Raw genomic sequence first — 17,123 nt, forward strand, 5'->3', positions numbered from 1 at the left:
AGGTGATGCTTAATACCCTCTACCTTTCCTGTGAATATTAAACCGGAAAGTTAATCGTTCTCAATGTTATAGGGGTTTCAAATCTCGAAAATCCTATAATCAGCATGTAAAATGTCAGCTTGAATCCGCTCTCCTGTAAAGTTGGGCATTCGCGACTTATTCGATTTATATTCTGAGTCGCCAATATTAAAATCATTATTTTAGGCCCATCTTTTAATTTCGCATCTTGAACTTAGGGGAAAAGGCCTATGCTCCCATTTTTTTCAGGAAATGTAAGGTGATGGGTAAGCTATTATAATATATGATCATGGGTTAGATTCACGTAGTAAAATAGAAAAAAATCGACTTATTATGAAGCTGGACTGTAACTGTACGAAGCTGCAAAGATTTCCCTCAGTTATTTTTTCTAAGTGTTATTATTACAAATAATTGCTCTAATAGAGATGTTGTCTCATATTTGCACTAGTTTTTATGCACTTTACAGTCATTATAATGAATTCGTGAACATGGCCATGCACAACATGTAACTGGTTGCTGTCTACTTAATTTGGCGATTGTTTAATAATAATAAACTATCGATAATTATTCATAGACACTAGTAAATATCTCGTACAACATACAATTTCCTATTAATCCGAGACACTTGTTCTCAATGGAGTGGAGATATTACGTACTATCGTAAAATACGAATAATGGTGTATTTGGTCTTAGATATCGTAAACGAAATAGACTTACAAGACATAAAATCTAATAAAAAAAAATAAGGCAAAGGTTTCAAAAACCTTTTTGTTATTATTTAGTTATATCATAAATTTTCCTCAATGTAACAGGTTCATTAGGTATTCATGTTCAGTTCTAGGAAAGAAGCAATTTATTTGTTAAAGTCTAGTTAAAATTTTATTACTAGGACTTTCACTAAAAATTGCCTAATTATTTTCTCAGAAAATTGAAATACATTGAGATATTTATGAAAACGCTACAGGTTCTCTTAAAAGTTTAATGGAACAATTTTTGAAATTGCTTTTAGTGGATTTTCGTGAAAAGAGGGCTCTCTTTTGCACTATAATGATAAGTTTAAAGTCCACTGAATTAGTTATGTTAGATACAAAATATTTCATGTTAGTCGAGTGGATAAATAATATAGATTAAGCTATAAAAGAAAATTCCCTTCATAACCAATAATTTTCACACATCATTACAATGAGTTATTGACGGCTACCCATCAGTATTTGGTGTCTTCACTTGGAACGCACCAAACAAACCAATGTTAAGGCATTAACATAAGTTGTAAGAAGGAAAATGAATAGGAGAATTGGTAAGAAGTGGTGTAAAATAAATTCAACGAATCACTGTTTTTAATTCGAAATCATCACATTTTTAACAATAGATTGAAATTATTATATTTTTTGAGATATTAATTAGTTAATAAATTGAGCTAAACTGGCGGTTTCACTGAGCATTTCATGTTCAAATGATGTTCTTTTTACTATTGTACGATGCGCTCCGTTTAATCACATAATTTATCCAATATTACCTAGGAGATTGTGTCTGTTGGTACACTTTTTTTCCCGTCGATGGAGGAACAGAGAGAGAGTAAATTTTGTAAAATATTGCAATCACGTGTTGCCAGAAAATATACATAATAAATAAATGTGTATTCTGGAGCAAAATTTAATGCAAAATTATTTAACACTTAATTTGGCCTTTTGATTTTTCACATGACCAACTATATTCCAAGAAACTTACTTGAATGCACTTGATGAAATAGAGCAATTTATTGTTCGTCAGACTCGTAAGTTTTGTGGTACTCCTGGGGTAATTGATGTTTCATATTATTTGGTTTTCTTGCCAGGATATACTCATCGTTGGCGCAAATGGTTGAACCGTTCCCATACGCCACACTCATAATATCTATGTGCCTCCAATTCATAAATAAATTTATGCACTTTTGCACATTATACCATTAACCAAACCCACTTAGAAAAATTAACCCTTTCCTGGCAAACACCCAAACGAACAGCGTGCACACACGAGATCAAGATCGAGGAATAGTAACCACCCTCGTATATGTACATGCTTAGGGGGTGGCCAGATACAACGCAGTGCGGGTGACGCTGTGACGATGGTTGGGTGGCTTATGGTAAATACATAGCGCTGAATGGTAGTGTTATGCACATGCAAGAACGCCGGGTAGGTGACGGTACACTATTGTTGGTGGAATTCTGTATGTATTTCGTTCATGTTGTCTTCAAATGTGGGTCGCACGCTCGGGGGTTTCGCTGACGACGAATTATGGAGTTGCAACTGAACTATTATTATATATTAACATATTAGTGTTTTATGCACACAATATTTTTCTGTGCGTCGAGAAATTAATGACAAATGGGCGAAACCCCTTTATACCTTGACTCAATCTCGAAAAAAAGCGTATGATTGAAAGGCACTTTTTCCACTTTTATGACGCACTTCTAGAATGCATAATTTGCCTTAAAAAAACCAATTTATGATTTCCTAATGTACAGTCGGGAAAACTTAAGTAGGGACAGTGCCTCTGAAGCTTTTATAGGCCATTCACTGATAAAAATGAAAGGATTACCCAGTTGAGAGAAATATGATATGAATTATAAGTTTACGATAACACATAATCTATCGTGATAATTGTCCACACAAAATTTCAAGAGTTACAAGTGAACCTTTCAAAGGGTCAAATATGATCCATTTTTTCTGAAAAGGGTCAATTTGACCTATGGGTCCACGAATTTGATTCAGCCACCTTGTTCTAGGTCTGTCTCGAGGTCGATATCTCTTCACAATGGCTTGCATATAGCTTTTTTGGGGAATCTTTCACACGTGTGGTTAGGGTACCCATCGGGCACGTCCCAAGTGTCGGATAGGTCGGATAGGGAATGTCTGCAATTTGTTCTAAGAACCGGCTAGGGGAAAGGCTCATAATTTTGGACAGTTCCTAAATTTGGACACTTTGAGTATAAAATTGGACACTAAAAAAATTAATTAAAATTATGGATTTTTATTCCAATATTTGATGAATAATGAATTTTATCTAAATATTTGTTCTTTTTGGAAGATTTTATCACTAAATTCGATAAATTTTGAATATGATTTGAGTTGAAATTGCTTTGTTGAAAATTCAGTGTGAGCAATTGCTTACGAGAAATATGACAGAACTTTGTGTTTACTTCAGGCTTATTTAACTGTGCTGAACTACTAACAATCTTTCCTCGCTGTTTTTCAGTGATATTATTAAATATTCATTGAATATTGTGTTGATTCACGTTAATGGTGATTGGTACATTTGACCTGAAGAATTTGTGAATTAGATTTTTCGTGTGAAAAATGGGAAATTTTTTTAAAACATTTACCAGTGAAGTGATACTCCTTATTTTGGACAGGTGTTTTTCTCACGAAATTTCGTGAAGTTTTAGCTTTTGTGATGACTAGGTTCTATAAATTCCTGGGGAAACAAAGGAGCATCATCTCTAGGAACGAGATGTAGTGAGAAAAGCCTTAAAAGGCTCCCGGAAAGGCCATGGAATGAGCGCATCCGCGAGTACTTGGATTACAGAAGTCAACTCACTTAGATGAATGATATAGCAAATTTCTGGGCTTCTTGTGACATTCTATGGTTCCCTCACATGAACAGGAAGAGGACTTTGTAAGATTGGTTCACGAAATGGAGAACAATGGACATCCTTTCGAGGCGAATTAGCTGTCCAAGTATACAACCAAGAACAATTTTTCTGAAAAGAGAGTAACAAAAAAAGTCAATTAGTATCGAAAATATCGCACTTCAAACTTGGAACATCGATGCTTACAGACTGTCCAAAATTATGAACCTTTACCCTGTAGGTTTTTTTGGAAATAGCTACCGGCACGTATCGGCTTCATTACGTCTACGAGCACTCGTTAGTGAGTACTAAACCTAGGACTACCGCAAAACCTGTATCTCCTGGGTAAGGTGGCCTGTGACCTCAGGTTTATACCTTGTTTCACAGTATTATGCCCGCAAAAAATACAACAAAGAGCTTCAGATTATGGACGGATTGCATCGGGAATGACCTAAGTGAGGAAAATGACACTTTGAAGTGATATCAGGTTTGGCAAGCCTATCACGACGACACCGGTACTTCAAAATGCCCACAGACAGAGCAGTATATATTATAATCTCTCGATGTTCTCACCTCAATCCCCAAGAATTTCCATCAACCATTCCCCCGAGGACCACTTTTCTCAACATAACTTCGCGTTTTATACGATTTGTGAGAAATGATGTCACGCTGTTTGTCTGTCCGTCTGCCCATCTATGCGTCTGTGTGTCTGGCCGTTACCACGCTTAGAATTATTAAAACTGTTAGACATAATGAGAACCTGTGAGCGTCGGGATTGTGAGGTAGCTCAGAAAAACCACAGATTTTTCCCAAAGCTTTCGGTTTGGACTCCAAGCCTTCCTCAGTCGTCAAATCTTGAGATTTCCTAGCTTTGTTAGGAGGTTTGGGGCTTCACAGGGCATGGAATTAAGGGACTTTTTTTTATTTTTTACATTTTTACGAATTTTTGTGGAAGTAACTATTTTTTCCTTTCTTCTCTTGTGGACTTCTTTGTGAGAACTCACAGTTCTCACACAAAGCTAGGAAATCTCAAGATTTCACCACTGAGGAAAGCTTGGAGTCCAAGCCGAAAGCTTTGGGAAAAATCTGTGTTTTTCGCTAAGACGCTAAGACGGAGGTGGACGTAATAAAAAGAGAAGCAATTACCTTAAGGCAATTTTAAGGAATTTGTCGATGAATGAACATCTATTTATGTATCTAAAAACCGCAGTACATTGTAAATATATTTTGGAGTGTGAATAATTAAATAAATTTTAGTGTCTCCAACTTTTGTTAAAAGAATAAAAAAAAATGACTAACATAAGAAATGTAATTTTCGGCATTTATAAAACATTGAGAGGCGCTGTCCCTACTTCAGTTTCCACGACTGTACATAATAAACATGAGGCCTGATGATTAAACTGGGAACTTAACTGAGGATTCTGTTTTAGAACCTAAAAGAACTAAATCTTAAATGAATTATGCTTTTTATTTATTTTCCATTACAAGTTCTCCTGAACCTCCCTCTGCTAAAGTCTTCTAGGACTTATATAGTTTTAAAAAATCCTCCCATTTTAATGATAAGGAATAATGCAATTAGATCAGATTAGACGTAGGTTTATTACCATACTTTTAATTTTTTTTAAATTTAAGTAGTTTTTGATTGATTGATTGCTTTTGAAGTTAAGGCGGGCAAAAAATATATATTTATTGTTCATATTTGTGTGAAATGGGGGATTAAACATGTTAGTCCCTTGTCATTCTTGTTCCAGAAAGATTTGCCCATACCATTCTACCATTCAAGTTACTAGTTCAACTTATCAGCGTAAAATAAATGTACATACATACTGAAAAGTATGTTTTTTAAAATAGGTCTCCGAAAATCAGCTGCCAACGGCTGAATTTTAAAGATTTTTGAATGAAAATTTCAGAAAATATTGTTTAAATGTTGTACATTTATATGTATGACAATTAAATATGAATAAAAAATTTTTATTATGTTGAAAAAAATTTAGGGAAAAGTGCGGTACCTTCGGACGACTGAAGCCTCGCGCAAATTATTTTATTTTTAATGTGTTTTAAATCAATTTAGTCCATTGTGATATTATATTTTAATGGCTAATATATTAAATAAAATATGTTAAATAATATATTAAATAAAATGTTAAATAGCACGAAAGTAGCGTGTTTTCCCCTAAAGGAAATTATGCTGTTTTTTTTTTAGTCAGCGTGAGCAACGTAACCCCTTAAGGGGTTAGGTGGGTTTCGAAGAATAAAAAAACAACATAATTTTCCCTATTTCTTTCAATATAATAAAAAACATTTAGCTCTTAAATTAAAGCTTGAAAAGGATAGTAAAAAAGATTGTAAAGAATTTCAGCTATTTTACTTTCCAGCTATTAGAATCTAATATATTTAATATTTATTTAAAGACGACCAAGAAGATTTCACAATTTTTGACTGTCCGATCTAATGTTCCGGTCCCGTATGGTGATGGACCTTTTTGCTATTCGGCTGTTCATATTTTGTATAAAGGATGGTAAATTTTAACGTTATTATTTCTGATCATTTCTGACTTATTAGCTGAAATATACCCTTTACCTATTTAAGAATCCACAGAGAATGAAAATTCCATGTGAGATTCAGAATTTCATTTAACGTCAATTATATTTTGCCGGAGTTAAAGAATTTTATTAAGTCTTCCCGGAAATTTATAATTTTACTGCTGATACAGAAAACAATTATAGTATAATTCGTTTATCTCATAAAAAGCATAGAATTTTTACAGTTTTTTGTATGTGCTTGGCTCATTATCTTTTATTCTGTTTGCGAATCTGTTTCGTTTCTAAATTTGACTATAGGCCTGTTTCCTTGTTTGTTAAAGATGTCAAGTTTTAATAATCTAAATGATTTATTATTACGTGATGAATTAACAAAGCACCATAAAGTAAACAAGGCATGGGAGGGTAGGTTAGCTCCAAGCATGCATGACTTTCGAAAATTATAAAATTTTGGGATAATAAATTATTTTTATGTGAAATGTGCTATTATAATAATTTTACATAGGCAGCACTCAAGAGAAACTAGCTAGCCTCTGATAGCTTAATATTGTTAATTTACATTTGGTAAATGAGTCTTGAAAAAGAACTTTAATTTCCTGAAAGTGCTTCACTTTCCTCTATGTCAAGGAACCTTAATATGAGAAACCTTTTTTATAGATTTAATAAATTTTTATCATTATATTGTAAGTTTCTTGAATTTTAAGTCATGTGATTTTTCATCATGCTGTGACACTGATAAGCTATAAAGACTATTAAGAACTGGGTTTTGGTGTTCTGAAGTTTTACATTTTGTGACACAATTTTGACTTATCAGAAATGAACTCCTAAAAGTGTACTTTTGAAAAGTTTCTTGACTTCTGAGTAGGAGTATTTGAGTTTGTTTTCGTTACTTGCGCTTCGAACGAGAAAAATGAACAGAGGGAATCACTTGCATAATTTTACTTTTCCTAAAGTTTCTGAAAATTCAATTTTAAATCCTTTTTGTGGTACTTAAACACAAATATCTAAGTTAATTTGCTCTCACAAAAAATAATTTTACTCTTCAATAACGATGGAATATGGCCAGTTTAATTAAGAAACTCTATTATCACAATAACAAATATTCTTTTCGTTTTAGATTTTGTGAAATCAAAGATTTAGGGGAAGGCTTTCAGGTTCGCACACACTCTAGCTTCGAACACTTCATATTTTTCCCATATTCTTTTAATGAATCTGGCCTATCAATGACAATAAATTTTAATGGCTAGTCTTAAGTCAAACCTTCTCCGACAAAATAGGTCAAATTCATTTGAAGTGTTCGAACCCAGAGTATGTGTGAAACCTGAAAGCCTACGTATTTTTCGAATAAATTGTAAATGATAAAAGGTAGTTGGAACACTATTCACACAAAAAGTGCTTGGTGTTCGATGAATTCAAACTCACTTTCGAATTTTCAATCTAAAGGCGTCTACACATTGGGAGCAATTTTCGTCAAAAATTGCGTTTTTGACAGAAATTTGACGTTTCCCCCTACAACCTGCAAGGAATTTCCTTCAAAAAAGCAATTTTTGACAAAAATTTCTCCCAATGTGTAGAGGCCATAAGTATTCACAAAAAAGGTGGGGAAAATTTATAAAATATTGCTAAGAATTAATCAAATAAAACTGGTGGCTATGATTTTCCCCACAAAAAAGTAGAAAGAGATACATTGACACGCGACATATTTCGAAATTCTAAGGCAGAAGTATTTCGTAAAATTGTCTTTTCTGGTCTTCGAAACCGATCTTCGATATTTTTTCCAAATTCCAGCTTCGAATGCAGAAATCATGAATAATCATAACGGGTGTTTCTCAAGAGATACACTCTCGGAGATCAATTTCGAAAGTCAAAGAAAAGACATTTTTGTAACGTTTCGCTTTATCTGCATGGAGATTGTATTATTATCATTCGAATTTCGAATTATCTCGTGTGCCAACATGTGTCAATCTTCACTTTATTGTGGGAAAACAAGTAACGATGCACATAATATTCCTGTTCTATTAGGGGTAACGTAGACCAAAAGGACTGGAAAATATCATATTTTCTGCTGAAACTCGACAGAGAGGGAAAACGGTATCCTTCGATTTTTTCATCCCTCACGGGGACCACTTTTCTCAACAAATCTTTGCGTTTGAGACAATTTCTGAGAAATAGCGTTACGCTGTTTGTCCATCTGAACCGTTTGTCCGTCAGATCTGTCTGTCTGTCCGTCAGGGTACTGCCAGCCCTAAAGGCCAAACGGTAAAGGATAGCGACTTGGGATCTTCGAGTGACCTCCCATAAGTCGACTCTGGGACCACTAACATTTTTACCTTTTATTTAAACCCTAACCCCTCCCCCCAAAACCATGTTTTTTGGGCTTACTTTAAAAGCGTCTTGTGATTTCTTTCATTTTTGGATGTGTTTTAGAAATTACCCAAGCGAACATTTCGTTCTTATACGAAACTAGCATTGAATCATTACTGTTAACGCTATTAACTGTTTTTCAAGGCCAAAGGTTCAAAAGACTTTAGACAGCGTATTTCTCAACCCAATGGTATTATATTTGGACTCGTTGGAAAGGTTTTGGATTTTTTGGCAAGCCTTTATCAATTCCAATCAGGTATGAACCGGTTCATAACCGATAACTAGTTTTTATCCGAAGTTTCATTATATTACACCTACTGTATTTTGGTTAATATTTTGAGTGTATTATGAATCAGGTAAATAGGTTTAGAACCAGTAAACCATCAGTTTTAGTATGAGAATTCGAAATTATATTCGATTTTTTCGAACTTCAACGATATTTTTTGCAAATATAAAGGTATTTGTCTTGTAGTCGAGACACTTTTTAAGAATGAATCTCCAGCTGTTTGCACATTTATTAAATAATCCAATCTTTACTAGAGATAAATTTTGTCACTTGATGTCCTTCTTAAATAAAAAAATAAATGCCTTATTGCTTAATGAACTTTGTATCAGTCGTGTATGCTTAAGTGTAATAAAATATTATTATTATTATTATTATTATAACTTAGTCCTAAATAAGTAAATAGGCGAGGTGGGGCTACATTGATTTTTGATTTTTTCGCATATAAAGTCAACTGTGAAGTATTGTGATGTAATTTAGCCCTAAAAAATAATTGTGAAAACTAAATTAATTATTTGTAGGGGATCTCAATGGCGCAATAGGCAAGAACGGATAGATCCCATGCTCCACAGTTGTGAGCTCGAGCTCCACCCGAAGCAATGATCTGAGTGTCAGAAAAGATACATTTTCCTATGTGATAAAATGTAATCAAATGCACCGCCTCTGCCCAAAAAACTCTGGGAACATGGAAAAAGCATCCACATTGCCGGGAAGGCGATTTTGGTAGATCTAGGATCAGCAGTTTCTTTCAACACAGAATATACGACAACATGATTGAATTGTAACAAATATATCCCGATACGATAAATAATAATAATAATTACACATCTCTCTCCGATATCCGGCACTTCGATATCCGGGTGACAGCTGCCAAACACTGACAGCTGACAGTATCACTGACAGTATCCAACTTGTCCAGCATGAATTAAAATGTTATTTTGACTTAATGAAAGCCTTTGACTTAATTGTAGTACAATATGAAACATAAGCGCACCATCGAAGAAAATTCTGTTGTTTTTCGACAGAAAATAATTTCACACAACACAAAATAGAAAAACCGTTGAGCAGATTCAAAAACCCAAATCTCAGTTTGTCCCCACGTCAGTCGGATATCAAAGAGAGCTGTGTAATTGTAATGCCCAACGCACAATCACTTTTGTTTTGTAAACATGTTTTTGACATTCCCGTGAGAGTGAATGCAATCTAGATCTAGCCATCTCGCTTTCTCTCATAGAAAATTTTGAAAACATGTTTACAAACAAAAGTTATTGTGCGTTGGGCATAAGGTCCGACTTGTTTTATAAATATGCGAGAAAATCGTAGAGGAAAGCGGGGCACCTTTGACTGTGGGGCAGCTTTGAAATTGAGATTTTTCACATATTACACAAACGGATTGAGAAGCTTACATTATGATATGGCTCAGTTCCATTTAAACATAGGACAAATAATCTCAATTTCATAGCTACCCCATAGCACAAAATAGCTCCACCTTACCCTAAATAATTGGGATCCAGGCTCCATACCACTTGATCTTTCTTTTCTGGGCCCGAAGAATCAATTTATAATTTTATCGTTTGTTTAAATTTTCGCTATCAGTTGGAGTTTTCAGGGAAACATTTGTGCATTAGATATCCTAACTTTTTTATGATTTTCATACCTTAAAGAGAACATCAATCTTCGAAACGTAGTTAAGTTTCTCTGTCCACTTCCTAGATCCGGAGCGTACCAATGCTGCTTCTGTTCTCTTCTCTTCATTATTCCAACCCAATTTTCATCTGCTGCAAACTGACGATGAGTGCTTTTTTGGTGCAGCTGGGGAAAGTTCTAGAAAGGCTTAAACTTAAACGATAGATAGAACCATTGTCAGCATTTTTCCCCTGTGTGGTTGGTAAATTAATGGATTTCCTGTGCGTTTGAACTTTTTACCTCTCAGCAAAAATTTTCCCTCAATAATTCATCGATGCATTTTCATGGAGTTTTCGTGACTGAAAGACAAAATGAGAAATATTTAGGAGTTTTATAAAAATCTATGGTGCTCGTAATTACCAATGTAAATGGTAATGCATATCGACCCATTTTCGTACGCTACATTAAAAATTGTGCTGATAGAGTCAGTGAACGGCTAAGGGAAAGCAACCTCCCTACCCCACCAACGATGGTACAATCATTTCACTTATTTTTGTAACTCGTTGGACTAAACGACATGACATAATCGTAATTTTCTGTCTTTTCTTTTTTTTCTGAAAAAAAAACCTTCCACTGCATATCCTTGGTGGTTCGTTTTTTGTATTTTTGTTAAGCTAAGATACGAAAAAAAAATGAAAGGACATTTACATAATTTTGTAGAGAAATTTTTATGAAGTTGGACTTCTTGAGGGTTTTTATTGTGAGTTATCGACTAATTTGGGACGGAAAATAGGGGACACTGGGTGGTTGGTAGAAAGTTTTCGGTGAAAGAAATTTGGGTGGAAAGCTTGTTAGAGGTGGTTTTTCACCTGCCTCCATCTGAAAGATGAATTTTCCTAGCTCTGGCTCTTTTTTTTGTGCGCCCGTCACTGAAGTCATTATTTTTATGAAAATGCACATAGTGTATGAACACGACGAGAAAATAGGTTCATTGCGTGATCAGTGTCGGTAAAAATTGTACGTGAAAAAGAAACATATAACAAAAAGTGCTATGTATATAAATTGTATTTGAAAGAAGCAAAAAAAAATGAGTAATATATGGATGTTCTGTATAAGAGCCGTGAAATGCACACACAAAAATATAATTTTTCATTACTTATGCGTTGGTTGAACACAAAAATGTTGGATATTCTAATCATATGTTGTGTATAATTAATGTTTCGTATGTTTAGATGATTTACCATGCAGTGCAGCAGATTGACAAAAATGAACAAACATATTCGTGAATATTTTAAAATTATTGGAACGCGATGGGTGTTATGTGTGTGCAGCTTTTATTTCTTCTCTTCTATATATAACTTTTTTTTTTTAGTTGGCTTTAGCAAAAGACAGAAAATTCACTTTACAATGAAAGTGTTCAAGCACACAATATTACTAAAGTTTCAATTCACAAAGTACAATTTATTGGAAAAAAAATATTCAGAAACATCTGCCGTTTGGTTTATTTCTTCTATAAACGGAAAGAAGATTCATAACGGCTGTACCACAAGTATATTTCACAGAATTGCTCTTTGCAAAACCCAACCATTACTTTAAAAAGAATCTCCGAGGTCTCCAGAATGATATTTAAGGCATCGCCACTAGTTCATTCGCACATTTGCGGAAAAATTGCAGTGGTGACGAAAAAAGGCATAATCCCAGATCCAGCTGGAATAAAATGATGCACACCCAATGATGGTGAAAAAAAGGGGCACAAGAAATGGTGAAAAATTGCTGAAATTCTCCGATATAGAAGTTCAATTAAAAAGATATTGGTGTACATAGATAGATAGTGATGGTGGAATAGGGAAAAATGAAAAACATCTGCTGCATCTTCCTGGCGACCCTGCGGCTTAATTGTTTCACTGTTAAACCAACTTCTTGCATTTGCTTTGTGTATGTGTTTAAGTGGGAAATTTGCAACATCCGCTGAAGAAGTGGATCTGACCTCTGGATGATATGCTCGGGTATTGCTAAAGTGAGCATAACAAGCTTAAGACATTGCACGCCAAATACACTGCTCAAGACACCGCCGAGAGACTTTTTCGCTCAAAGATTGGGGCTATCGAGAGAACATGAAGTCAAGGAGCAGGAAGCTTATCAATGGAGCACCGCCGCCAGAGATTATCTAATACTGATAATTTGCAAATGAATACCCGTATCCATCTGCAAAACTTGCATTGGATTCATTTGAGGCAAATTGAGCGATATAAAAGCTTTGGACATTTGATGTTATTCAGACAATTTTTCAAGAACTCAAAAGCAAAAAAAAAATTTTTTTGAAATTATCTCACACATAGGGGAGGGTGGGGCAATTCAGCCATATGAAACTCATTTTCCAAAACATGAACAGCTAGTTACTCTTGGTCATTGACTATTTTAAAATTAATAGCACATTTCCTATAATCTTAATTTATTATTCCAGAATTTTATATTTTCGAAAGTCATGCATGCCTGGAATTATTTCCCCCTCCCCTATAAATATTAAATTTTTATATTCTGCGTGAGTACTTTAATAGTAGGTTTTATTGTCAACAATTCAATTATTTTCCTAAAGAACACATTAACACATAACATTCACAGCGAAGCAATAAAGCATTAAATGTAAAAGGTATACTGTGGATGCTCTTGAAAGAATTCCAGTCAAGAGATTAACACTTAAGTATATACTTCGGGAGAAAAAGCCTTAAAATATTACCTAAGATGGTAGGCAAGTGCCTGCAACACTAATCGAATTATTAAAAAGAAAGTTTATAATAGTGATTATTTAGATTTAGATTATGTAATAACGGAATTGTGATACCTAGGCTTTAATAGCCCTCTGTATCTCCCGCAGTCCTTCTATAATAAAAACTACTTAGATTGATGAATGTATTTTAAAACCTATGCAATCAGTTATTCAAGCACGGCGTTGACACAGAGGAAGACCTAGAACAAGATCGTCTAATGAAGTTCAGAATCTTGCATGGGAGCGCCTTGGGATTGTCCGTGAACATCTGCCTGAAGTGGCGAAGTATCGGAAGGTGTGGACTGCTAAGCTACATGTCCTAACCACGCGAGCCCAATAGGGATAAACGGTTGAAAATGAAGAAACAACCACTCTTACCCTATACGTATCCAAGGCAGAACACTCTCATAGAAAGTATTCAGCAGTACGGCTACACTGAGAAAAAAATGGGGATGCGATTAACTTTATTCCTCATAACTTTAACACTTTTTAGGTGTAAAAATATATCAACATTTTTTAATGTTAATTTTACACCTTTTTAAGGGTAAAATTAACATAAAAAAGGTAACTTTAACCCCTAATACACTTAAAAAGCATAAAATTTACACAGATTTCGGATCAATACTGCAGGCTAAAATAAACATTTCCGGAATATTAGTTTAACTTTTTCGGATTTCCCTCAGTGTATTAATGTGTAAGGCTCCCGTCTTTGTTATTTATTGTTTTTAGCTTTAGTGTTTAGCTTTAGTCAGACATTAATTTTATAGATTGATGATTTCGGTATCTATTTTCAATTCCTCAAATTTCATGAAAAACCTATTGGCAAAATATATAAGAAACATTGAATAAATTGATTTATTGAAAGCTTGAGTCATTCGAAGGTAGCGTGTATTCCACTGCTGTTTTTATTTTTCACTGGAATAGCACTATATTGGACTTTAGAATAGAAACTTATGGACGATACTTAATGTTTAAATCACATAGTACAGTCAAGTTCCTCAAATAAAGAATCCTCAAATACGAACGACGGCGACACACGACCGTTGAATTCAAAATGTAAATTTTGAAATTTTAGCTTTCGACATTTCGACTTTTTCGGGATTTTGACTTTCAGATTTTTGACCGGAACCCCAGTGAACCCCTCTAGAGAATTTCGGTTTCTCACTAGATAAATTTAGAAGAGTGCATTTAGTAGAGTGTAGGGGAAAGTGACCATGCTTGATACGATCCAAGCTTGATAATAACTTTTTTTTTGTGTTAATCAATAGTTGTGACTCTTAGCAATATATTTTAATAGCTGGTCCTAAGTCTCACACTTCCTGAAAAAATTAGGAACCTAGCTCTTTTTTCCTAGTTTCAGGAAGCAAAAATCAAAAATATGTCCAAAACTGTAATTTCAATACATGATATTTCATAAGTTTTTTTCTTAATTAATGTCGCTGTTCAGGAAAAATACTATCATAGGCACATAGAGGGTTCATCAGTATTAATATTTATGTAAAAATATTTTTAGTTGGTGGACACTGTTTTTGTGGGTGGTGACAAATTCATAAATTCTACCTGTGTCCATGCTATATTTTAAAAAGGGTCCATGAATGATAATTTAAATTTAGCAACTCTATCATTTAATGTGATTCTTTTATAATTACACCTATTGTAATCCTCCAATTTTATCGATAATTGACATAGCCTTCAACCCTGTTGCCTGAATTTTAAGGTTGCAGAGTGACATTTTCATGGACTCAAAGTGAAAAAATGGTTTTCGCTAGCGCCCTAATGTCATGAAAACATGGCTTAGAAAAAAAGTTAAATCGCAGCCTCTTTTTTTTCTCAATGTGTATCATGCGTACACACATATTTGTTTTGCAAATGAGTTCTGGAAAAGATTGACTGGGAGAACTACCCCACTCTCCCCTATCACTAATTTTCAGCGCCTGTCCTATTTTTCTTTACTTTTTCCGATCGCACGAAATTTTACCAAACTAAAAAGTATGCCAGAGGCATAAATTTTCAAATTCTTCTAAGATTGCAATAGGATATCTAGGAGACTTCTCGAGAATTTTTCTTAACTAAACCCTTTCCGTCACTAGCTTTAAATTGAATTTTGATTTAATTCATTTATAGTGTGAATTAGGGTAATTTTGAACAGAATCTAATTTTAAATTTCGCGATTTCCTTATTGTTTGTGATGGATAGAAGAAATATACCGCGAAGACGTGTTTTTCTTTTTCCCTATTCTCTTCCTTTCTTATTTTTAATGTTCTTCCTTTTCTCTTTACTCATCTCAAATAGAAAAAAAACTCAAAATTCAAAATAAAAGTTTCCATAATGTACCCTTACAGTAGACTCTCACTCAATCGGCTCTTTTTCAATCGGGCTAAAAATTTTGTTGACAATTTTCATGATTAATTATGAAGCTAATTTGCTCAAATTCACTGTAGTTCTTCCTATTTTATCGTGATTCTTTATAATTGAGCGCTTTTTGTGGAATTTACAAAAGCTTTGACGCCCAAATCTATCGATAAACCGGATGACATTTCACCCAAATGTCCATTTGAGAGAGAGTCTACTGTAATTTATTTTAGGTGGGTAAAAGGCCCTACTCCACCTCTATGAAAAAAGAATTATGGGTCTAATTATTTTCTTATGGTCAAAGAGTAAAAATGCTTTTTATCACCATTGACAACATTTTATGCTATAGAAATACTTCAATTGTAAGGGTACTTAAATGGCTTCGTGGTCAGCTGAGTTGGTATTCAGTCTCTGAAAAATTAAAGTGTTTTAATCGGTTTAATTTCCTTTGGTGTTCAGTGCACTTGGCAGAAGGCATTTTTATTTCCACAAAATACCGATGAAACGAGGTCTTGTTAATTTTTTGTTGGAGAGAATATCATCTTCTCTCTCAAGAAGAATCACTAAAACGTCGCCAAAGAACAAGACATAAGACAAGTGTAGAAAATCTCGTTTGAGTTGCTAAAAAAAAAAATAGAGACACTCGCATTTTCTCATGCCTCAAAATGATATTTAAGCCGATCTTTCTCTTATTTTCAACCAACAAAAGTTTATGCTAAACAACAGGTTCTCTGCGTATGATGTGTTCCAACTTCGAGATGTATGGTGCACATTTTTCTTTAGTAGACTGATATATCAAAAAAATAATAATAAAAATATATAGATATATAGAAGGAACTGCAAGAAAAAAAAGAGACTGCAAAACATTTTATTGGATTCGGTTCGAATATCAAATTTAATTGAAGTAAGAATGCATGAATTTTTAAAATTCTCGACGGTGGTTTAGCTAATAATTTCTGGAAATAACCATGTTCAACAATAACACCACTATTTACGAAAGAGGAGAAGAAATTGACGAAGGAGAATAAAAAAACTAACAGCGGAAATTAACAAGAAACAGTCTGTGATCTGGAAGCTCAAGTTGCTCTATGTTGAGGTAGGCCCCTCTTTTCGCATGACGCTCAATGACCTCGTTCAATTTGGACAAAAAGTAGACTTGGCGCTCGTGTTTTCTGTTCGAGAACATATTGCGATGACTCTGTGGATGATGGCAATGATGATGATGGCGATGATGATAATAATAACTTAGGGGAATTCTGAATGCTGTGCGAAACACGCCACGCATTTTGAAAATTGTACACTCTTTGGCGAGAGGCAATGCAAAAAAATAAAAAAAGTAAAATAAAATAAAACAGAGGAGAAACAGACAGGGAGAAAATAAGAATTACATGTCGAATAAGTTAAGAAACTGAAACATTTCTTTCAAATGTGAAAAATACCTCTATCTCTTATGCCGGAGACTCAAATAACATTGCTGGAAGAGGGCAAAATGCATGTGAAAGAAACTGACTTTTGCTGATTTCCGTCCATCAATGCCTCCGATTGAAGGCACTATGTGCAGATTC

Source organism: Phlebotomus papatasi, chromosome 1 (genome assembly GCF_024763615.1).
Source record: "Phlebotomus papatasi isolate M1 chromosome 1, Ppap_2.1, whole genome shotgun sequence".
Taxonomy (NCBI): domain Eukaryota; kingdom Metazoa; phylum Arthropoda; class Insecta; order Diptera; family Psychodidae; genus Phlebotomus; species Phlebotomus papatasi.